The sequence below is a fragment of the Dermochelys coriacea genome, chromosome 2 (genome assembly GCF_009764565.3).
Source record: "Dermochelys coriacea isolate rDerCor1 chromosome 2, rDerCor1.pri.v4, whole genome shotgun sequence".
Classification (NCBI taxonomy): Eukaryota; Metazoa; Chordata; order Testudines; family Dermochelyidae; genus Dermochelys; species Dermochelys coriacea.
Window position 1 is genome coordinate 97,516,126 of NC_050069.1, and position 24,921 is coordinate 97,541,046.

Consider the following 24,921-nt stretch of genomic DNA (forward strand, 5'->3'; position numbering starts at 1 on the left):
CTCAATGTGCCCAATGCACAAAGGCCTAGATAATATACAGCTTTATAAAGCTACACAAAAAATAGTTCTTTTTCTCGTTTGTTTTAAGCCTTGTGGAATCACTGCAACAAGCTGTAAGTGACTGTATGAAATGGGAACTCCTCACTCTGAGCACAGAAAGAATGTCCAGTGCTCTGCAGTACTATTTGCTTTTATTATAGCCAGACAAACCTACTAAGCCCAGAAGTCTCAGCTAAAGACTGGAAAATAATTAGTATTGGGCCCATACCAAACCCCTGCCAAAGTATCCTTCAACTTTAGGGGAGTTCAGATCTAAAGGTGAACTTTGTGGCTTGCTCTTTAGAATGGTCTGAACAAAACCTCTGGCTCCAAACATCCATCAGATTTTTCAGATTTGAGCTACATGGCACAGGAACTTCATTAAAAACATGACATGGCTCTCCAATACCCAATAACTTAACAAGATTTGAACTTCTTGGAACCAAATCAGCCCATCCCCACTGTCAATCCTGGAAGTCAAAAGTGAATCTGAAGAGAGTGACTCCATGTGAACAAAAATCTGCCAGTCTAGGTTTCTATTTATCTACATCCCTCTGAGGGTTTTCTATAGCAACTATCACCACAGCATCAAAGCATTACAGTCTGTGGAACAGATGCAAACAGTTCTAAATAAAATCCCATCTATGAGAAGAAAACTGCAGTGAGGGCAGTCATGGGCTTGGCTCCCTGAAATAATTGTCCCATTTGGACATGATTGCACCTGGTCAGGAAATTTCTATCAAAATTTATTTTTCAATGGAAAAATGTAGTTTCCACAAAAAATGAAAGTGATGCCAGCAAATTTTGATTTTCCATTAGGGAAACTGAAATGAAGGCTCCGCAGCTGCCTGTCTGGAAGATTCTGCCCGTTTTCATCTAAATGTTCCACCAAGAAGTTTGATTTTTTCAGCAAAAAATTGGAGCAAAAAAGTTCAGTTAAAAAACAAAATATTTCAGTTAAACTATACTGGCTCATGGGAGATGGGATTCAAATGAGTAGGAGAATCTCTGTAGCCCACAGGATATTCATATACCTTCTTTCTTCTCTATTTTCTTCTCTACTCATGGCAAAACCATAGAAAAGCTGATATGGGATTCAGTTGGTAAAGATTTAAAACATAGAAGTATAAGTGATGCCAGTCAACATAGCTTTATCGAAAATAAATTTTGTCAAACAAACTTCTTTCATAAGATTACAATTTGGTTGATAAAAATAACTGTATAGGTATAATATATTAGAATTTTCTAAAGCACTTGACTTAGTACTGCATGGTTTTCTGATTAAAAATAGCACTACACAATATTAATAAAGTGCATATTAAATGGACTAAAAATTGGCTGATGGATCTCAAAAAGTGGTTGTCAGTAAGGCATCATCATCAGATTAGGGAGCTTTTAATGGGATCGCTATTATGGTAAATGGTAAATAATGCGGAGGACAGGGAAGGTCTATAGAGTGATCAGGATCACTTGGTAAGATGGGCCCATTTCAAATAAAATGTTTCTTAATTTAGTCAAATAAAACACTATACATCCAGGAACAAGGAATCCAGGCCATATTTACAGAAAGGGGAACTGTATCATGGAAAGCAGTGATTCTGAAATGGATTTCACAGTGGACAAACAAAGGAACATGGGCTCGCAGTAACAAAGGCTAATGTGATTCTTGGGTGAATAAACAGGAGATTATTAAAGAGGTGATTTTACCACTCCAGGTGGCATTAGTCAGACCGATACTGGAATACTACATATAGTTCTTGTGCCCAGATTTGAAAATAAATGTTGAAAAAGTAGAGAGGATGTAGAAAAAAGCCACAGAAATATAGGCTGAGCACATTTTCTATAAAATAAGATATAGGAGGTATGGGGGGGTGGGAGAAACAAGTTATCTGTTGTAAATTGAATATGCTGAATCTGAAAAAAATTTATTTACCAAGCTGAATTTTGAATATTTCACCTTTTAAATTGGAGTTCAAAATTTAAGTAAAATTTTGAAAAGTTAATACATTTCTGTGGTTTTTATTCCATTACAAACAATTACTATATGCCAGGAACATAGTTTAGACAAATATAATTGAACAGTTCTTACATGTGTCTACAAACTTCTTGAATTTAGAGGCCCCAGTGCATGACCAATGTGACATTTCAGCAGCTACAGCATTGTGATATGCAGTCCTTGACATGCACACAGGTAACAATTTCTGTACAGCTGTTGAGGCTTGGCTCCAGTGACATCAATTTGGATATCAGTTCTCTATTGTGTTTGATCCAACCCATATTCTTTGATGAGGGTAGTGTGGGATTGTTGCAGTTTGCCTGTCCCCACACCATGGTTTGATAGTGAGTTCTCTGGAAGTGATAGCCCAATGTATCACTTGTTGGGGGCAGTGCCTCTGGTGATCAACCCTGGAAAAAACACTAGAACCCATATCTGTGGCAGCTCTGCTCATCAGATAAATTGTACATATTGCAGATTAACTTTTCTGCTGAAATGATTGTTTCATTCTGTAGAACTTCCTTCCCCAGGTTTCTTTGAAGTCCATGTTTCTCCAGGAATATTGCCCAAGCAGTTTTCTTGCTGTACCCAGCAATATGGAAAACAGTATCATAGCTTGTCAATGCATAGGAGAATATTGTTTCTATGTCTGCTTGAGGAATCACACAGATCTTCATCAAGCATAATTTGTGTGGTCATATTGGTGAAAGAATAGAATCGTTCTTCTGAAGGCACACAGATGAAGCTCCCAAATTCAATCCCATTGAGCTCCAGTGAAGAGTAAGAGGATACACACCCTATCCATGCATCGCCACCAGTACTGGAGATCAGGATGTCTGTCTGTGTTGCTAAGCAGAAATTTTCTGATGATAGAAGAGATACTAGGTTATCAATCTTCTGCAGCATCAGATTTTGCAACATTCAGGACCTTTTTAAATTTTTTTTGTCATATTGCATAGACAACTCTGAAGCTGTGGTGATAACAGTTGCCATATTGTCTGTAGAGTGCTCTTGTGAGCACCAGCACTTGTATAATTTTTATGGGTATCACATGCTCTATCATTTGTCTACTTAAAGTTCTAATTTCAGTCCACACACTAATGATGGAACATGAGAAGGAACAGGAGGTGGAAAAGATTTCTGTAAAGAATACCTTGACAGAAGCAGGAATAAGATGATAGGGACCCAGGTCCTAAAGGTAAGGGTGTTGCAGGGGACAGGGGGTAAAGCACTGCAAGGAACAGGGTTCATGAGAAGCTGAAAGCCTCAGTGCAGGCCCTGCAAGTAGCTTTGGAAGATTTAGAGTTCCAGAGAGGAAAAACTTCAGGGATGTTATGGAGGAACAGGGTGGACTGAGTCTTCTGGTGAGAGATTTGGAGGAGGAAAGGGATGACCTTTGGGCTAGCATCAGTAGATGCAGAGCAGGGGGGCCTCCAAGCCCCAAGGGTTGTAGTGTTGAGGAGGAGGGTAGGTGATGCGGTGTTTTCTCCACACCAGCCCTGAAAGGGTGAAGGTGTTAAGGTGAGTCACGAAGAGAAAGCTGCAGCTCCTGAAGCAAAAGAGGGGCCACAGAGTGAGAGAGGGGGCAATGCGGGGGGGAGGGGAGAGAGCAAAAAGGGAGGTGTCAGACCTATCATAAAGCTATTCCCAAGAACAGCAAAGAGGATGTGCCACCCATGGTGAGTGAATACCCCATGACAGTGACCTTAAACTCTATGAAGTGATGATATCCCACCCCCGAGCCAATTGATAAGTCATGACACTTCCAATGTATCTTTGGTCCTATCCCACAGGTTTTTCCCTAAAACACTCTGTTCTTCCATTTAATTTATTTTTAATATTAGTTTACAGCAGTGGTTGAACTGTCCTGTCTTCTCAGAAGCCCTAGAGAGAAAGTAATGATTTTATTGCAATTCTTGCTCATTAGGTGAAAACAAATGTTTCTATTGCACATTAGAGATAGAGGTCTTTTCTACGATGCCTGGCAACTGTATTCTAACTAAATATCTGAAGAAGCCTTATAGAATATACTGTTTAAAGCTTTGAGAATGAAAATCTTTACCTGAACTTCGCTGTTATGATATGAAATTTCAGTGAAAGACTCAAGGAATTTAGAGGGAGGGAGGAATTGGTTTGGACAAAAAAGGGTTAAAGTTTTGCCCATCAACTGAAATTTCTGTCAGATTGAAATGAGGACTCACAACTACCTCTTAACCCCCCCAATAGGGTTCTGACTCTTTTCTGTCCGTGCAAACCCCCAGTAGGGGCCTCATTAGCAAAAAAGTAATCTGCAGTTAGACCCATGGATTCCTTCCCATATGCAAACTTTCTGTAGTCCCTAGCTGTCTACACTTGACAAAGCCTTAGTGAGCTTCCCATTCTCTCCCCTCCCCATCTTCCTCATTGCCTCTGAAGAGCCCATTAGAGGGCCCCACTACTCTGTTAGCATCTCTCTTTGACCCCCAACTACTTATGATCTCAAATTTATCATATTGGTGGCACGTAACAAAATGTTATCAAGGAACTTTAGCTTCCCTAGCACTGTACCACTAACCAGAAATAAGCAAACCTGGAAACACGCAAAAGACTGTGAAGAAGCTGGGCTCCAGAGCACAGACCAACATAGTGAGGAGAAAAAAAGGCAGACACTCTCACTGCAGAGAAACAGCTTTACCAGGATCTAGTGTCTGCAGGTATGTGTTAGTAAAAAGAGTGTGAAGCCAAATAATTGTGCCCCGCCCCCCCCAGCACACACACACACTTTGAATGATAATATGAAATATTTTACCTTAGTACAATGGTAGGTTCCTGTGCTTTTGAAGCAGAAGGATCCATAATCTAGCTCCATTGCCTCTGTATAGCATCCTAAACAGTTACAACATACAGTATAGTGACAACTTTCTAGTCCTGTGGGGCCACAGATTTGGTATATATTCACACCTGTCTATATTAGAAGGTTGGACAGCTCTGTCATGAATTAGCTACTCCTTTTACCTTATGAAGACTCATTTTTGCTACCTTAAGCTGCTAATAATGAAAGTCATTGGTTTCCATGATTGATTCCCCTTCCTTTTATTTATTCTTTAGAAAATAAATGTGGCTGAAATTTAGTGCCCTCTGTCCAACTACCTGAAGATAATAATAATAATAAAAAAGCACCTGCAGAATGTTTCTCACCTTCCCTTTTCAGTCCCAAAGCTGTCAATCCTCTTCAAAAATAATAGCGCTTGACAGTTCTGGGGTTAAGAATAATATCTTATTGTTTTATGTCCCAGCAGACACACACACAGCAATTTATCACAGTCCAAACAGCAGGGTTGTACTATCTCATATGAAATGCAACAGCCTTATCTAAAAAATGTGATCCCTTGGGTGTTTAGTAAATTTGGTTTGAAACACTATGTATTTATTCAGACCATTGTTTCAGTGTTAATCCTCCATCTGACAGCAACTCAGATCTCTTGGCTAAACATTGCTGTACAAATGCCACCTTATGCTAATTAAAATGAAAGATTTCAATGATTGTTTGTTTATTAATTCAACCAAGACACTTGTAAATAAGACAGAATCCAGTGGGAAGGGAAGGAAGGAAGCAAAGCCTACATTAGACTTGCAAATTACATCTGTAGAATGTCAACTTTGGTCCATGAAAATTAATGGTTTATAACAGAGCTAGTTATTTTCTCTTAGTTTATTACAGCCCAATTATAAACAAACACAATACAATTACAAGTGTAATAAATACACCAAGATAACAATCTTTGTGATTAATTTATTTAAAAAAAACCCACACAAACAGAGTTTATTTATTTAACATTAGTAAATAATGTATATTTAACATTAGTGAATCTGGCACCACTACTAAGCTCAAGTTGTTGTGAATTGTCTGCTGCTGCTTTATTATGTTGAGCAAAGGGATTAGTCCTGGACTTTTCTTAATGGAGTTGATTTCAAGGGCAATCCCTAATTATTCCCTCTTAATTTTTTCAAATGCCTCATTTCTATAATATTTGTTTGGTGAAGACAGGTAGTCACTAATCCTTCTGGAGCACATTGATACGTCTCCTTCAGTCATCTGTGGAGACCAAAACCAGGTGTTCTCTTTAATGTATTGAAGTTTTCTGTTAAATTGGAGAAGATGGGGATCAATATGAACATCAAAAGGTGGATAAGGAATTGGTTAAAGGGGAGACTACAACGGGTCCTACTGAAAGGCGAACTGTCAGGTTGGAGGGAGGTTACCAGTGGAGTTCCTCTGGTTTTGGGACCAATCTTTTTATTACTGACCCTGGCACAAAAAGTGGGACTGTGCTAATAAAGTTTGCAGATGATACAAAGCTGGGAGGTATTGCCAATTCGGAGAAGGATCGGGATATTATACAGGAGGATCTGGATGACCTTGTAAACTGGAGTAATAGTAATAGGATGAAATTTAATAGTGAGAAGTGTAAGGTTATGCATTTAGGGATTAATAACAAGAATTTTAGTTATAAGTTGGGGACGCATCAATTAGAAGTAACGGAAGAGGAGAAGGACCTTGGAGTATTGGTTGATCATAGGATGACTATGAGCTGCCAATGTGATATGGCTGTGAAAAAAGCTAATGCAGTTTTGGGATGCATCAGGAGAGGCATTTCCAGTAGGGATAAGGAGGTTTTAGTACCATTATACAAGGCACTGGTGAGACCTCACCTAGAATACTGTGTGCAGTTCTGGTCTCCCATGTTTAAAAGGATGAATTCAAACTGGAGCAGGTACAGAGAAGGGCTACTAGGATGATCCGAGGAATGGAAAACTTGTCTTATGAAAGGAGACTTAAGGAGCTTGGCTTGTTTAGCCTAACTAAAAGAAGGTTGAGGGGAGATATGATTGCTCTCTATAAATATATCAGAGGGATAAATACAGGAGAGGGAGAGGAATTATTTAAGCTCAGCACCAATGTGGACACAAGAACAAATGGGTATAAACTGGCCACCAGGAAGTTTAGACTTGAAATCAGACGAAGGTTTTTAACCATCAGAGGAGTGAAATTTCGGAATAGCCTTCCAAGGGAAGCAGTGGGGGCAAAAGATCTATCTTTTTTTTTAAGATTTTTTTAAGGTTTTAAGATTCTACTTGATAAGTTTATGGAGGAGATGGTATGATGGGATAATGGGATTTTGGTAAGTAATTGATCTTTAAATATTCAGGGTAAATAGGCCAAATCCCCTGAGATGGGATATTAGATGGATGGGATCTGAGTTACCCAGGAAAGAATTTTCTGTAGTATCTGGCTGGTGAATCTTGCCCATATGCTCAGAGTTTAGCTGATTGCCATATTTGGGGTCAGGAAGGAATTTTCCTCCAGGGCAGATTGGAGAGGCCCTGGAGGTTTTTCGCCTTCCTCTGTAGCATGCGGCATGGTTGACTTGAGGGAGGCTTCTCTGTTCCTTGAAGTCTTTAAACCATGATTTAAGGACTTCAATAGCTCAGACATAGCTGAGGTTTTTCATAGGAGTGGGTGGGTGAGATTCTGTGATCTGCGCTGAGCAGGAGGTCGGACTGGATGATCAGAATGGTCCCTTCTGACCTTAGTATCTATGAATCTATGAATCTATTAGCACAAATGGGTGAGATACCATTTTCACCTTTCTCTTCAATGCAACACACACAGGCTTGTGATTCCTGAAGTTTTTCTGTACCCAAGAGAGATGTGTATTTACAAAGCCTTAACTCCCACCTGAGCTGGTTACTTCTATGATTGCTCTCCTCCTTGTAGATCTCCCTTGCCTCAGAGAACTTCAGCCTTTTGTACTCCTCTGTTGAAGCTAATGAAAACCACCCGGGGTGAACCCGGGGTGAACCAGCAAAATAGTTCTGCACCACCCTAGGGCACAAATGGGCTCTAAAGTATTAAACTGATAATATATTTTGAGCGTTTTGTCTCAATGAAGTCACCAATTATTTTGTAGCATTAATGATACATTGTGTGCAGCACTTTACAATTCACAAATAAAGGCAGCCACGTAAACAGTATACAATCTTTCACAGAGCAATCACACTCTTCCCCACCCTCCTACCTCCCCAAAAAGTGCAGATAAATCCTTCCAGTGTGAAGACATCCTTGCGGAGAGACCAGTGTAGGATGATTCCATTGGGAAAAGATGAACACAGTGATCAAGGAAGGGGTGAGATGGTTGGAACAGACTTAGAATGTAGAGTGGGAAAAGGTGACGTGCATGTCACCATCACAGTGAGAGATAACCAAGTCCTCAATTCTGCAGCATCTGTGCAGAGGCAGACCTCTCTCATAGCTGCACAGAGTCCATCACAGAATTGGGACTTTGGTTGCCTCTTACCATTAAAATCGGGAACATTTTTGGTGAGAAATTTGATTCCTTTTTTCCCCCCATTGAAAAATTTTGATTTCTAATTTTTTTTCTAAACTGATTTACTCACCACAATTTTAACTTTCTCTCCCCTGTATGTCAACTCTCCACATGGTCCTGAAGTCAGAATCCCAGTCACAAGTGACCTCTACAGCATAAAATGGGCAATGCATTTCAGCTCTTTAATATAATGAAGCCATTATTTAAAATGTGGTGCATGGATCTGCTCATGCAGAGTCATTACAGCATTATTTCCCAAGTCATGAACAAGAATTTTTGGAGTAGGACTGGAAATGGCATGATGTATTTGGGTGATATTATAGACATGAGTTAATATGAGACTGGATATAGAGTGTAAAGAGAAAAATAAGGAGCAGAAAATGGATATATATATATATATATACACACACACACACACACACACACACACACACACAAACACACATACTGGACTGATAGTATTGGCATTAATACTTACAGCAAATTAAAGCCCACAGATTATTTTTCTACACTTTCTTATGAAAATGCATAAGAAATTGTAGTCAGTACCAAACCGTACAGGCAACTAATGTAAAGAAAGAAAAAAGATGATCTGGGTGTTAGGTGCTGGCCTGGGTCATGGGAAACCTACATTCAATTTCCTACTTTGCTATAGATTTCTGTCTGATGCTGGCAAGTTACTTAGTGTCAGTTTCCCACCTGTAAAATGGGGAAACATTACTAACCTTCTTTACAGGGGTGCTGTGAGCAGAAATACATTAAAAACTGAGAGATGCTCAGCTGTATAGTGAAGTGGGTAGTATGATACTCATACACACTGTATGACAGATAACTAGGGAGTAGCAAAGGTTTATTTCCTCCCCAAATCATCTTTCTTAAAACTCTAGGTTTGTAGCTTCATGAATATTTTTATATTCCAGTCGTTGTGGTTTTTATTTAAGAAGTCTAGTCAAGCAGAAGTTCTCTCCCCAGCCTCTATCCTGAGACTTGAGACCTAAAATTTGCATATCCGGTGCTAGTAAAGCAGAATCTGATCTATGATTGGTATTCAAGATTAGGACTTTCCTGACAGAATTATATTTTAATATAGCTTAGAAGACAGAAGAATCTGAGATGACCTAATAAATTTAAAAAAACAAAATGAAGGTGATTATATGAAATTATTTAAGAAAAATGCTTACTATTGTGAAGAAAATGAGAAATTGGCAGTGCTGAAAAATGAGCCTGATCCTATATTCTTTAATAAGGCTGAAATCCTATTGACTTTAGAAGGAAATCTGCTTCATTTGGGCCCCAACCCTGCAAAACCTAATGCATGTGTATAACTTTACTCACAGTGTCAAGGGACTGCTTACATGAGTAAAGTTGTGTGCAGGTAAGCTATTGCAGGAATGATTAGACAACTGGGCCCAAGTTAAAGAGTTTGCAGGCAATTCAGACAGTTTTCTACTAATAAAGGAAGAAGCTGAACTCAATGACACTATTATGAATTTGGGGTACAGGATCAGGCTGATCAAACATTTATGAACTATTTTCTATTGCTGTTTTTCTTATGTGCAACTTGCAGTTAGCATTGACATTGAAACCTTGTTTTTTCAGTTATCTGTTTTTGTTGTTGTTTAGTTTTAAAAGTCATTTTAAACTGGACAACAGTCACAGAGCATCAGGGCTGAGATTTTTGTATTTAATTTCCCTAGGGTTTGTTTGTTTGTTTTTTAAAGAAGAGTAGAGAATCCAATAGATAAATAAGTAAACTTGCAGAAGGTACTAATAGCTTTAATCAGTAGAGACTGTCCAGTTTGACCAATGTACATGGCAATGTACCTAGTACAGGACAGGCCCAACAAAGAAAATAACAGAATGCCACTAGCCATCACCTTCAGCCCCCAACTATAACCTCTCCAACGCATCATCAAGGATCTACAACCTATCCTGAAGGACGACTCATCACTCTCACAGATCTTGGGAGACAGGCCAGTCCTTGCTTACAGACAGCCCCCCAACCTGAAGCAAATACTCACCAGCAACCACACACCACACAACAGAACCACTAAGCCAGGAACCTATCCTTGCAACAAAACCCGTTGCCAACTCTGTCCACATATCTATTCAGGGGACACCATCATAGGGCCTAATCACATCAGCCACACTATCAGAGGCTCGTTCACCTGTGCATCTACCAGTGTGATAGATGCCATCATGTGCCAGCAGTGCCCCTCTGCCATGTACATTGGTCAAACTGGACAGTCTCTACGTAAAAGAATGAATGGACACAAATCAGACGTCAAGAATTATAACATTCAAAAACCAGTTGGAGAACACTTCAATCTCTCTGGTCACTCGATTACAGACCTAAGAGTGGCTATCCTTCAACAAAAAAGCTTCAAAAACAGACTCCAACGAGAGACTGCTGAATTGGAATTAATTTGCAAACTGGATACAATTAACTTAGGCTTGAATAAAGACTGGGAATGGATGAGTCATTACACAAAGTAAAACTATTTCCCCATGTTATTTCTCCCGCCCACCCCACCCCCCACTGTTCCTCAGATGTTCTTGCTAACTGCTGGAAATAGCCTACCTTGCTTGTCACCATGAAAGGTTTTCCTCCTTTCCGCCCCTGTTGCTGGTGATGGCTCATCTTAAATGATCACTCTCCTTACAGTGTGTATGATAAAATCCATTGTTTCATGTTCTCTGTGTGTGTATATGAATCTCCCCTCTGTATTTTCCACCAAATGCATCCGATGAAGTGAGCTGTAGCTCACGAAAGCTTATGCTCTAATAAATTTGTTAGTCTTTAAGGTGCCACAAGTACTCCTTTTCTTTTTGTGAATACAGACTAACACGGCTGCTACTCTGAAACCTGTACTCAATTAGGTGTACACTTAATTAGCTTATGAATGCTTAGGGCATCTCTCTTTGAACACCTGTCTGTACACTTAAATATTCTGGTGTGCATGTACAGCATGCAATATTCAGACTTGTAACTGCTAAGTAAAAACCCTTTTCCCTCCTACTCCATTTAAAGTCACTAACCCACAAATCCATACTACATTTCAAAATTCTAACTTCAGTCATTTTTTCCCCACAACAGCTTTGTTTATAAAAAGTATGGATCTGGAACTGGTTTTAAGTGCACAGAAGAGAGTCAGCATGAGCCATCATGTATTCAGCTAGCCAATCATGTGTTTACCAGTTTAGATGACCAGTGGCCGGCTGGTGGTTCTTGCTCAAATGTTCAAGGTCTTTCTGATTGTCAGATTTAGGATTAGGAAGTAATTTTATCCCACATCACAGGGGCAAAGTCCTTGTGGGTTTTTGCCTTCCACTGCAGTCTGGGCCATGGGTCACTGGTTGGGATTATCTGGGCATATCTCACCTCATCAATTTCCTGCCATTTCAGGGCCTGGGTGAAAGCTTGGTCTCTCCTGTTTTTTGCCTGTAGCATCCAGTTTAATCTCTTGAGGACTGAAGTGCTTTATACTAAACCCAAAGACTTTAGTTAGATTAGAGGTATTTGGGTGAAATGCAATGGCCAGTGATATACAGGAGTTCAGACTAGATGATCTAATGGTCCCTTCTGGCCTCAAACTCTATGAAACCATGAATAAATATTTGGTGACTGAAGCAGAGTTTCCAGTTGAGAAAAGCTATAGATTTAGCTGGACTTTCCCATTTCTGCACATCTAAGTGTAAGGTACAGCACTTTGGGCATGATGCAATGGGGATCTTTCCATTGACTGCAAAAAGTATTAGATGAGGCCCTTTGTGCTTTAGGTAATATTACAGCCATTTGAACTAAACTAATCTCATCAGGATAATGAGGGTTAGTTAATTAATGTTTGTGAAGCAATTTGAGGCACCCTTAAATGAGAGCCAATACAATGGCAGTCAATTTTCCAGCAATACAAAGACATTTTTAAATAGCTTTGAAATCAGAGATTTTGAGCAAGGCAAATATTAGCAGTAGCTAAAAAGCCTGGAAAAAACCAAAACCCAGTATTTTTCTGCAGAGCGAATTAATTGCTGCAGATGGAAGGAAGAAGATTTCTATTTCAGGTCCCCAATTTTTAATTTGATCTTGAGTCAGTACAAAAAAGCTGCTTCTATTTTTTTTTCATTTTTGCAGACTCCAGAGTAATTCATACACTGTATTTCAAACTTCAAAAAGGAGTAACACAGGAATTCAGATAGGACTATTCAGCATCTAAAAATAACAAATAGCATTCAATTGTACTATAATTGTGGTAATTAAATCTGTTGCTCCACCCTCAATTTAAATAAGGTTACTTCTTTGTGTGTGTGGTGGGGAGTTCTTTGTGACTCCCTCAGTCCCATCATAAAGAAGTCTGATATTTTTAAGTGAAGCTTGGTGATAATAAATACCTGTCATGTCATTCCTATTGAGTGCAGGGGGAAATAAAAATTCATAGCAATTGATCGCTCTGTGTAGCCATGGATCCCGGTGCCCTTTCAAATATTCATAAAGATCTTAAAGGAGTCCCTGTAGACTCCATATGTATCTAGTCTTCAGGAAAATTGTCAAACAAAAGGGACATTTGCAACTAGATACTATTGACTATCTGCCTTGTAGGTTTCTGAATTCCCATGCTGTATTCATTGTATTGTGGGACAGTGAGTGGAAAAGTTGAACAAGCTAAAGAAATGTTTATGAATGTCATACCAACTCTTGAAAGTTGTTCATTAAAGTTAAGGGGTTAAAAGCTGTTACATGTCATAAACTGAAGACAGAAAAGAACATTGAAATGGGAGTACAGGGATCCAGAATATAGGATAAAAAGTGCAAAACTGTCAAAAGTGGGTTCAGAGTCAGGCCCCAAATTCCATAGTTAAGCACCTAAATGTGTCCTGATTTTCAACAGTGCTTGGCATCCAGAACCTTCCATTCACATCAGTGTGAAGTCTTGATATAAATCAAGTACAAATATACAGCAGTATTGTTACTTTATTAATTAGTGTTAAGGTTAATGCTATACTATGAAGCATTTAGATTTCAGTAGGATTTCACACAACTTACCTCTCTGCTACCATTAAATTGATCTTTTTTCCATTTGTGCAGTAAATGACCAACTGGTGAAAGCCAAGGTTTTTTTGCCATCTCTTTGCAATACCAGAGACATTTTAACTTTGGGGGGATAGACCCTAAACTATGACCAAAGAGTGATCAGCACACCTGAGGACTGGGGATGAAAGATGCCCTTTACACACCTCCTGATACTGAGTCTGCTTTACAGAATCTGCCCATGACTCCAAGAGGCCATCAAAGCTGTCAAGGATTGCCAAGGTACCCTGGCAAGTCTCCCAACCCACAACCAGCTTCACCAACAATAGGGAAGGTGAGAGGATAGGAGTCATTGTAATGCATCACCGCAACCAGAAGATCCTCCTAGCAGTAGATTTTCTGAAATTAAGATTGTTTTCCACCAGCAAAGTGGCACAGGCTGTTGGAGTGCAGCCTATGTCATGAAATGGGCCTTCTACATCACCAATTGGTTTAACTCTGCTGTGTATGGCTAATTGCCTTTAAAAGTCCAGAAGTGAATTATAAAGCTATTAAGAAGTGTAAGACATAAACATAACTTGAGCTCCCACTGAAAGTGCACAAGAAGACTGGTGAGAGATAATTCCCCATTACAGTCCTGCATTAGATCAGCCACCTGCTGTAGACCCCCTCATGGACAAGGGTGCCTGTGCAGTGCCCTGTTAACAATTTCTCCCTCAAAGGACTTCTTAAACAAAGGCTTTTCTTCTCCATTCACCACTCCTTACTAGGGGCTCCAAGTTTATTCACCTAAGTAAAGCTCCACAATAAAACTCAAAGGCCCAAAACATAGTCCATCCATTTTCCTCTCTTGTCAGGTCATCCCCAGGTTTTTCCTGCTCTCATACTAAGGACCCCACAGCCCAGGCCTTGCTGCAGGAGGTTGCTCATTACCAGCAGTCTCCAATTCACTCTACTCCCAGGACCTACCAGACTGGAGCCTACGTTTCTGGTAGTGCAGCCTGACCCGAGCTTCCCACTTTCACTGTAGCTACCTGCTGACCTTCATAGAGGACTTACCTGAACCAATTCAAGTGTGCCTCTTTAGTAATCAGAGCTGACCAGCTCAGTGGCCTCTAACCACCATGTTACAAGGACACTTTCAGAGAAATTGAACCCAGCAAAGCTTTGGAATGACATTATCAGTACAATTCTCACTGGCTGATTTACTCCAAGGACATGATATTGTTATCCAACAACTTCCGAAAGGGCTGCCAGGGGTTTCACAAACCATAAACAAGGATGAACCTTACTGTCATGTGGAACAAAAACTATTTGCTGGCCTCAATCTGAGGAGCTGGGAGGGGGAGGTTGTTTGGTTTTTCAGGGTTTTTTTTTTTAAACTTAGTCTAAAAAAGTTTAAATGAAAGAGTAAGGAGTATTTTCTTGTTAAAAATAGACACTGTTTACAGCTCTAAGTTCCATAATACTGTGTCAGAAGATATAATGGCACAATCAGTATGTAAAGTGGGTGTATTGTGCACCTGTTTCCTTCTAGAAAGGCATCTGTTTGCTCATCTAGTGTCTTTCCCAGTTGAAATGAAGATACAAACCAGCATGAAGTGAATGTTCACTGCAGGCAAGTTTTATTCTGCTCTTGGTAAATTGGATGTATACAGAACAGTAGGAGGTTAGCCATCAATAGCATAGTTAAGATAAACTCACAGAAAAATTGAGATCCCCAACATAAAAGTAATGTTAGTGGGCTGATTCCCAAGGAAACAAGGAATTGAAGTTGCAATTCTTCCGCATATCATAAAGGGGGGAAGGGGGTTACCATATGTGCTGCAATATATATACATATATATATATATATATATATATATATATATATATATATATATATATATATATATATATATATAGCAGACTGCAGGTTAATTAAAAATAGAGTTGCAGGCTCAATTCCCTATTTCCTTGCTTTTGTGCATTTGTTGGACACTTGGTATTGTTTCAGCAAAGGAAGGAAAGAGGAAAGGAAAAAAATCTCCTTCAGGGAATTTAAGCGAGTTAACAAAATGCATCATTATTGTGTGTATGTGTGTGTGGGGGGGGGGCATTCTAAAAGCTTCTATTGTTAACCTGATGAGCCAAATTTTTTGAACAGGGTGGCCTCCACCTCTCACACGCATCTCCCTGGCCAATGGGCATTCAGGTGGTCTCCAGTGACTCAGCTCTCTGGCCTAGTAACACAGTCTCTCCCCCTCGCCTCTCCCTTCTTGGGTAGGCAGTCACTAGTTCTTTCTCACGGCCTTGGTATGGGACCATAGTACCAAAGCTTCCTCCCCAGAGGCACTGCCTTCTTTAAAAGGCCTAACAAGGGCTTATCTCGGTACCATCAGTAGGTGTCCTTTTGGCAGCCCTTGCCCAGGCTGGCTAGGTTCTGGGCTCAGTCTCAGGGCACAGCTTGCTAGAACTGACCCATCCATAGTCCTGCTGATCTTCCATCCAGCCAGGAACCCAGTCTTCAGCAGCCTTTCCTGGGCTCAGTCCTGCCTACAGCGAGCAATTCAGTGTCCTGCTGCTCTTCCAGTCAGGCACTCAGGTCTCACTCTTCAAGCTCCAGGTAGTAACTGACTGCTCTGCAGCAGCTGCTGCTGCTACCTTTTATATGGCCCTTTTGGCCCCTGACTGGACGCTACAGAAGACCCTCTGATTGGCTCCTGCCCTGCAGCCACTGTAGGCTGCTTGGAGGACTTCTCTTCTGTTTTTTTCTGGGGTGGGGTGAGACAGGGCCATGAGGCCAAGGGATCTCCAGACTAAGTCCACCCCATTCTTTGATCAGTGCACATCAACGTCATCAAAGTTAATAAGGCACCATTATACCCAGTGTGGCAGAGATGTACTACAGCCCCAATAGCAAACGATGGATTCCACATACACTGAGACAGTCCACGATGCAGCAATTTCTTAACATGAACCAGATTTCATACGTTGTACATAGATTGATTCCCCAAATCGTCACAGATAAAAATGCATTTGGCAGATATTCAAATCATTGCTGCATGGTACAGCTGGTCAGAACATTTTTGCCAATAGGAAATTTGGGTGAAATATGCTGTTTCATCAAAGTAAAAACATTTTGTGGGGATATAGCTGTTTTGACAGAAGCTTTGTCAAAAAGGATTAATGGGTCCTGACACAGTGAGTAAGAGAGATGCTATAGCTGGTTGATTAGGGTACTAGGCTGGGATGTAGAAGACCAGATTCAAGTCCCTGCTCTGGCTGATTTGGAACAAATGAGCAGGGTCTTGAACCTTTGTCTCCCATACAGTAGGGTATAGAGCATGAGACACAGACGTGAACCTAAGTGAGAAGACTGGTGTTAACACAGTTACACTATATAGTCCAACACACAACCACATCATTCACAGGAAAGACCATTGAACTGCCTGTAGCCAAAACAGCTGTCACAAAGGCAACAGAGTAAAACAGATCAGGATCTGGCTATATATCTTTTGCATCTGAGACTGGGCATGAACACCCAGAGTTACTTTGTTTGAACAAAGTGAGAGAAATTGTTTAAAATTCCCTCATCTCATTCTTCAAAGTTACAAGTTTTTGTGCTCACATTTTCAATGAAAAGACTAGAAAAAAAAATACCCTCAGACAGAGAGCAATTCTGGAATATTTGAGCTAGAGAGGTGAAGTTACACAAGGTCATAGGCAAATAAACACTGGTATTTATCATAAAAGGTGCAGTGCAGCCTGAATATATCTGTTGGTCCACCACTGACTATAACTAATGTTTTAATTTTACCCCAGTTTAGGATATTACAATAGCATCAGTTTTGCAGTGATGTTCCAGGCAAGGCTTGAGTCAAGTGGCCCAGAAAGGAAACAAGTTAAAATGCCCCAGAAATTCCTTTATCCAACCTTGCTCCTTCTAACTCTACAAACTGCTCCCTTTTATTGCAGTTATAATTTAGTTAAGGAGCGGAAACAATGTCATGTGAGTACTATGACTAATAACAACTAAGGGATTTAGTTGAACCCATGCTGTGAATAGGGTGCACGCAATCTCTAGGTTGAAATATGTTCACAGGAATTTTTCTAGTAGTAATTTTGAATAAAGACTAAATTTGTAAGAAACATTCTATTCATAACCCATTCATGAATTAAAAAAAGAGGGAAAATTTGTCAAATGAGTTGTTCACTATGAATACGCTGCCTATCTCTACTGGGGATTTGCAGCCCGATCCAATGGCTATTGAAGTCAATAGGGAAATTTGACTATGGAGCACCCACGGAGTCGGCACCTATTCTGAATGTGCCAGGGTCCTGTGGATAAAAATTGTACGTGATTATGTAACTAAAAGACTATCATCAAACATAAGCATAAAGGGGGCAAATTAAAATTGTACAGGCGACCTTCATTCTAGGATTTCCTAACTTTTAGTGTGTTTGACTTTGTAACTTTAATATTTGTTTACCATAGGTTTTTGTGTAATTATTTATACTACAGTAGCATTTAGAGACAATCAACAGAGGGGGTCACAGTCAGGTGCTATATAAAACACATAGTGAGAGGCACTTTATGTCCCAGCCTATTAATCTGAATAGACAAGAGAGACACTGGCTGGGAGGAAAACTACAGAACGAGAGATGAATGACTTGCCCACGTTTCACACCAGATCAGTGCCAGAATAAGGAATAGATTTCAGGTCTCCTGACTTCCAGCACAGTCCTCGTTTTCACCAGACTATCTTGTCAGGGACTTTGGCGCTGAGTTTTTATACCTTGATAAACTTTGTGAAACCTGCACACACAAAAGAATGAAATGTGTCACTGACCCATTGGTTTTATTTTTAAATCTTTCATGGTTGATTTTTTTGACACAGTTGAGAAAGTGCAAAGACTAATTTCTGTTAGATTTCTACTGGGCCACTCTTAGACAATCTGTATAGGTTCTGAACCTTGATGACCAACGGATGTTGAAGAGGGAATCAACATTCTATAGGATCAGGATCAGTAATTAACCTGGTTTAAAGAGTTGGAACAATAACTGTTGTAATGTTTCAGTGATAATGTCAGATTGCTCATTGTGAATTGGAGATCCACATCTCCTCTTTTACATTTCAAGTCATTTGGGGCTCTCTGCCCAAATGTCCTAGGATACCAATAAACCATTTTATTGGATATTTTATTACCATTTCACCAACTCTTATGTAAAGAACAACATGTGTTTACAACATCTCATTAAATGTAGAATGAAAGATAAAACACTCTATTTATCATCATGAGACACTGGGACCAGCTAGACAAACTGGAACAAAAGATGTAGCCCTAGAAGGTTATGATGTGTGAGCTCTGGGTCCCGTGCCAGGCTTTTTACTTTAAAGAGCATGTTGATGTAAGCAATCTGTTTCCCAAGCTGTTCAAATAGAAAATGATACCTCTGGGTCCAATAAGATGGAGATATGCTTCTTACTCAACCACTTCCATTAGGAACTAAGGAAGTACATATGTATTCAGCTCCTTTCCTACTATTTGCGGCATGCACTGAACATGAATATAACTTACCTTTTGAGAGAGACAAGGTGAATGAGATAATATCTTCTACTGGATCAATTTCTGCTGATGAAACATCAATACCTGAAGAATTACTCTATTGCTTGAACACTTGTTTGTCTCTTCTAGCAACAGAAGTTTGTTCAATAAAATATATTATCTCTCTCCCCGCCCTTTTCTCTCTCAGATCCTGGGACCATCCAGGCTACAACAAAACTGCACACAGACCTTTATTTTCATTTTTAACCCAAGATTGCTTGACTACGTTTTATGCATATGAATGCAATTTTCGTTTAAACAGCTGTTGTCCATCACAAAACTTGAACAACTTTGGCAACTGTATCCTGAATAAACTTCACAAGTGCATGGACAGCACATCTTGCATCTTATAGTTCAGCAGCTTATTTGAAAAGAGAGTTGTCTATTCTATTTGTTGAGCTCTTTATGGATCTGATCCAAAGGTAATTGAAATGAGTCCCAGTGACCACAATGGACTTTGGTTCATGTCCCAGATGCAAAATAGATTGCAACTGTTCATGGGGTTTATTCCAAAATCTTAACTGTTTTATGTACTAAGAGAAAGAGACAACTGAATTGACATAGGTTATCTTGTGAGGAAGAAAAAACAACATTGTTTTGTTTTAAACGTCTTTTCTTTGCTAACGTTGCTGTGTAATAGCAATAAACTAGAAAGAAGCACTCTACACAAATCCCCCAGAGGGCTAATATCATGTTCCTATACAAAGATTTATCTGAGTAATTTTTCTTCCCAACTGAAACTAACAAGTTGAGAGCATCTTCCAAGAAAAATGAGAAGCTAACCTCTTATCTTTAAATATAGTTAAGGAGAGGAGTGGGTTCAAGTGTGTCCTCATGTTATCCATTTTTTAAATCATTTGAAGGCCATATTTTCAAATGCGCTAAGTCAGCACTCACTGTTGGAGCCAGATTTTCAATTTATTTTAGGCCTGTAAATGGGAGCCGAGCTTTTCTGAAAGTTTATACTTTTGGGACCAAGTTACCTTTAAACAACGGAATTTAACTTAACATGAAACAATTGCGCCCAATCTTTTGTTACCTTTGAACTTTTTTTAAAGGTTGTCTCTCTCTTTTGTGGCTGCTATTGCATCATAAAATAACCCCTCTTCAGATGATTGAATAGAACTGTATGAAAAATTCTCAGCCTTGGTGAAATCATTGGTGAGGTGATGGGGAAAACAAAAAACACTCTTTTGGCAGATAAATGAAAAGTCAATACATTTCCCTATTTTCACCTCAGATTTTTGTGAAGCCAAGGGGAAGTTTTCAGAGGAGGAACATTGACATTTGGTTTGAAATCTAAAGAGATAATGACAAGTTACCCTTTGAGCAAATTCATGAAATTCATAAATTCTACAGCCCTGTTCATGGCTAGAAATGAATACCAAAAAAAATGCACTGGATTATATTGGTCAATATTCACAAAGTGACAGAGATTTGCTATGTTCACACATGTGTTGCTATGTACCAGGCATCTGTTGAAGTGTTAATGAACTTTCAAGTTTTTAAAATTCAATGCTTTTTAACTTTGTTAATGTATGAAATTTTCAGTAATTTTATTTGCTTTTTTTTTTAAAAATAAGTGGATATAGATATGTATTTACAGGGTAGTGAGTGATTATGGGCCCTATTCTTATTCAAGTAAAATGCACAAACCTCCCCATTGCCTGATGAAAGTAAATTTTATGAAGGCTGAGGAAAAAACAAACAAAGACTTTACTGGGGAGGAATCCTCCCCTGAGGCTACAGAGCAATATTTCTTCTGCCCCATTGCTGTAACTTAGTTTCTAGACCACCAGCCACCTCAAGTCTAAGCCAAGAAACTGACAAAAGTCAGTCCTACCCAACCTTGGTGTTGGGAGTAGATGATCATGATGATTGCTGTAACTTCACCAATGGCTGAAGGAGCCTCTGAGACCCTATAAATCATCCTGAGATGAAGTTAGCAGAATGTGAGAAGCAGCAAAATCTTCTGTCCCATCCTAAAGTAAAACATTGTGAAGTTAAAGTATTTTTCAATTAATGCCCATTAGAGAAACAGTTTCTCTCTCTTTTTTTAATTCTCCTTGACTCTCTTCCCTTAAAGCAATATAAATTACTATAAAATCAAAAAGAAACTAGCACTTTTTCTCTGCCTCCTGCCTCTAGAATATAAAATCTATTATAAAATACTCCATCCAACATCATAAAGAAGTCAAAGGATCAAATTTTCAAAACTGGTTGCCTAAAATATACATTAGTTATTTGTATGTTAAATGTGTGGAAATTACCATTTTGCATGCACACTGGTTGCTTTTAACTTTCCATTTTTTGTTTTAGTACAATTGGTTTATTACTTACTTACGCTTAGTATACTAGTCAATTACTTATTTATACTTATTATAATATTGAATAGTATACCAAGTATTTATACATCATATACTAGTCAAGGTTATAGTGTCTGCAGCAGTCTCGAAGAATGCTGAAAATACTAGGAAAAAACACTGACTAGTTATCAATGGCAACTGGAAAGTTTAAGTGCTAATAGGCTAAGTAACTTAGTCCATATGACAAGTAGGTTTCCATGTTCAGTTTGGTACGTATACTCCATCATTAAAGGGAATGGGAGCTTTACTACTGAGTTCAACATGTGTAAGATCAAGACCTTTGTCTCATTGATTTCCACAGCCATGCACACGATCCTGCATACACTTACAAATGTAAGTACCTCACTGAACTCAATATTATATAAAATACAGATACAGAAATGGGGGGCCTCAGCATTGTGAAAGCATCACAGTCCATATTTCCTCATTAAGGTCCTGATCTAAACATCACTGAAGCCAAAGGGATTCTTGCCATTAACTTGAGTAGGTTTGGGATTGGACCCCATGACCCAGATCCAGCAAAGCACTGAAGCATGAACTCCAGTTTAAGCTCCTGAGTAGTCCCACAGAACGGAAGGTTAGTCCTTCTGACATGTCTGTATACCTCTGTAGTCTCCAGACAGTTAACAATGATAAAGAATTCCTGCATTCCCTTAAAATATTTAGTATTTCATGACTATTAATTGTAATCCCTATTTTCCAGCAGTTTATAAAAAGACCATCCTTTTCTTTTAGCTTTAATTACCATGAAAAGGTGTCGGCTTCAATGAATTGTAATAAGTTTTGTTTGTTTTTTAATCACTCTGGCTTAGTTAAAGTTATAGTTAGAGAGATTATTGTTTGCAAATATTTTTACTTTTGTATAATTCCAAAAAACTTTTAAATTTGGCCAGCAACTAGCCTGTGATGCATTCTAATTACTTCAGTTATTCTAACTCACAACATCAAGTGAAATTAGTGCTGAAGACCTTCATCACTGGAAATTACATTTGGGAAGTGAAAATTACCTAGAGATAGAATTATGTTGTCTTCATTAGCATGGGTGTACCAGGTGGTGCCACCACCTGTTCTTGATTCAGGAAGATTCTGGGAACATCAGTGTAAGGCTATTAAAGTCCTAAATTTAACACTGGACTGTTTGCTCTTCTTGGTTTACTATTATTGCCACATTCTGCCATCATAACTCATATATAACTTCCAGTGGAGTCTTACTGAGAAAGGACTGTAAAATTTGGTCCTAACTTACTTTGTTGATGCCCATTATTCTATATATGTGAGGGAAACAGACCAAGCCTTATTGTATGTACTTCAGACTGTGAAATCTATATGTGCATATGATTTCTATGACGACAAGCAGATACACATCTTCTCAGATGAGGCAGCAAATACCGTCACTCAGATGTCAGTGTCTGTGAGAAATGCACTGGATGAAAAAACACAGCTGTTTAAAACTCAATCTAAGAAAATGGGTGTTTATAGGATGAGGGGAACAATTAAAGGAGGTGGCCAAGACTCTGATCATACCTGTATTGAGAACATCTTTTCTTCACTTCTCAAAGCATTGTTTAGCCTGGGCCAAAGTAGATTATTCAATGCCCCTTCATGAGCAGTTAGAAATAGTAGCAAGAAAAACCTCTCTCTCTGAAAGGAAGGAAGTCATTAAAGGGCAGCCTCATCTGTTCTGGTTCTGTCAATAAGGCACAGAAACCCCTGAGGCTTTACAATAACGGACTTTTATTCCATTCATCTGCAATGTTACAAACAGTACTGACTGCATCTTTATTTTTTATCACTGCGATCTGTCCTCTGACCTACTGCTGACTACTCTACAGTCTGTTAAAGGAAATGTTGCACAGGACAGGCCTTTAGAGATTCTAGCTGCAGCTCCGTCTTGTGGGTGGGAAGCTGTGTCTCAGACCTTCTGCTTATCCTGTTTAAGGCAGAATACTGAAGTAGCAAATTTGGTTCTGTAATAAAACTTGTTTTGTTGTTTTAAAAATTACTAGAACAGTACTTATGCAACAAGAGTTTATTATCTCCCTGTGCGCGAGAGCTTGTTTGCTTACTTTACTTATTTCTATGGCCCCTACTAGTGTTAATGTGGGGTTTCTGAGCATTCTCATCTGAGTTCGTTTGTCTTTGGATTCCTATGATTAAACAATCTCCTATCAACCACTCTTTGAAAATATCGTGCTCAAATGTCGTGAATCTGCCATTTTGGACAGCTTGGCCATATACAGGTCAGCAGTTTCTGGAGATGATTGCTCCAACTTGCTGAAGAGATAGCATTCACATATAGCATTTAGCGTGGGTTCAAAATGGTTTTGGAGTGTGTCCAAAGATTTGGAGGCATCACTGCAGTGTGCTGGTCACATGTCCAGGTACTGCTGGAGCATGAGCCATTCTTTTCCCATTACTGACAGCAGTGTTGCAGCTCTTATTCTTCTATCCTTTTCATTCAGACCTGTGGCAATTTTATAATTTAACCATTGTGCTCTGAAGAAGAGCTAAAGTGTTGACGATATCACCTTCCATGTCCATGAATCCAGGAACTGAAATATAACTGCCTGCCAAGTCTGAGGTTTGTGTTTATTTTGTCTGATTACCTAAATCTAACAACCAGATCTGCTGGTTGCTTTGTCCTTCGAGGGGCATAGAATCATAGGATTGGAAGGGCCCTCAAGAGGTCATTTAGTCTAGTCCCCTGCACTCATGGCAGGACTAAGTATTATCTAGACCATTTCTGACAGCTGTTTGTCTAAACTGCTCTTAAAATTCTCCAATGATGGAGATTCCACATTGTCCCTAGACAACTTATTCCAGTGCTTAACCACCTTGACAGTTAGGAAGTTTTTCCCTTGCTGCAATTTGAGCCCATCACTTCTTGTCCTATCCTCAGAGGTTAAGAAGAATATTTGTTCTCCCTTCTCCTTGTAACAACCTTTTATATACTTGAAAACTGTTATATCTCCCCTGTCTTCTCTTTTCCAGACTAAACAACCCCAATTTTTTCAATCTCCCCTCATAGGTCATGTTTTCTAGATCTTGAATCATTTTTGTTGCTCTTCTCTGGAATTTCTCCAGTTTGTCCACATATTTCCTGAAATGTGGTGCTCCAGTTGAGGCCTAATCAGCGCAGAGTAGAACAGAAGAATTACTTCCCTTTTCTTGCTTACAACAATCCTGCTAATACATCCCAGAATGATGTTCACTTTTTTTGCAACAGTGTTACAATGTTGACTCATATTTAGCTTGTGAGCCACTATGACCCCCAGATCCCTTTCCACAGTACTCCTTCCTAGACAGTCATTTCCCATTTTGTATGTGTGCGCAACTGATTGTTCCTTCCTAAGTGGAGTACTTTGCATTTGTCCTTATTGAATGTCATACGATTTACTTCAGACCATTTCTCCAGTTTGTCCAGATCATGTTGAATTTTAATCCTATCCTGCAAAGCCCATGCAACCCCTCCCAGCTTGGTATTGTCTGCAAACTTCATAAGTGTATTCTCTATGCTATTAGCTAAATCATAGATCA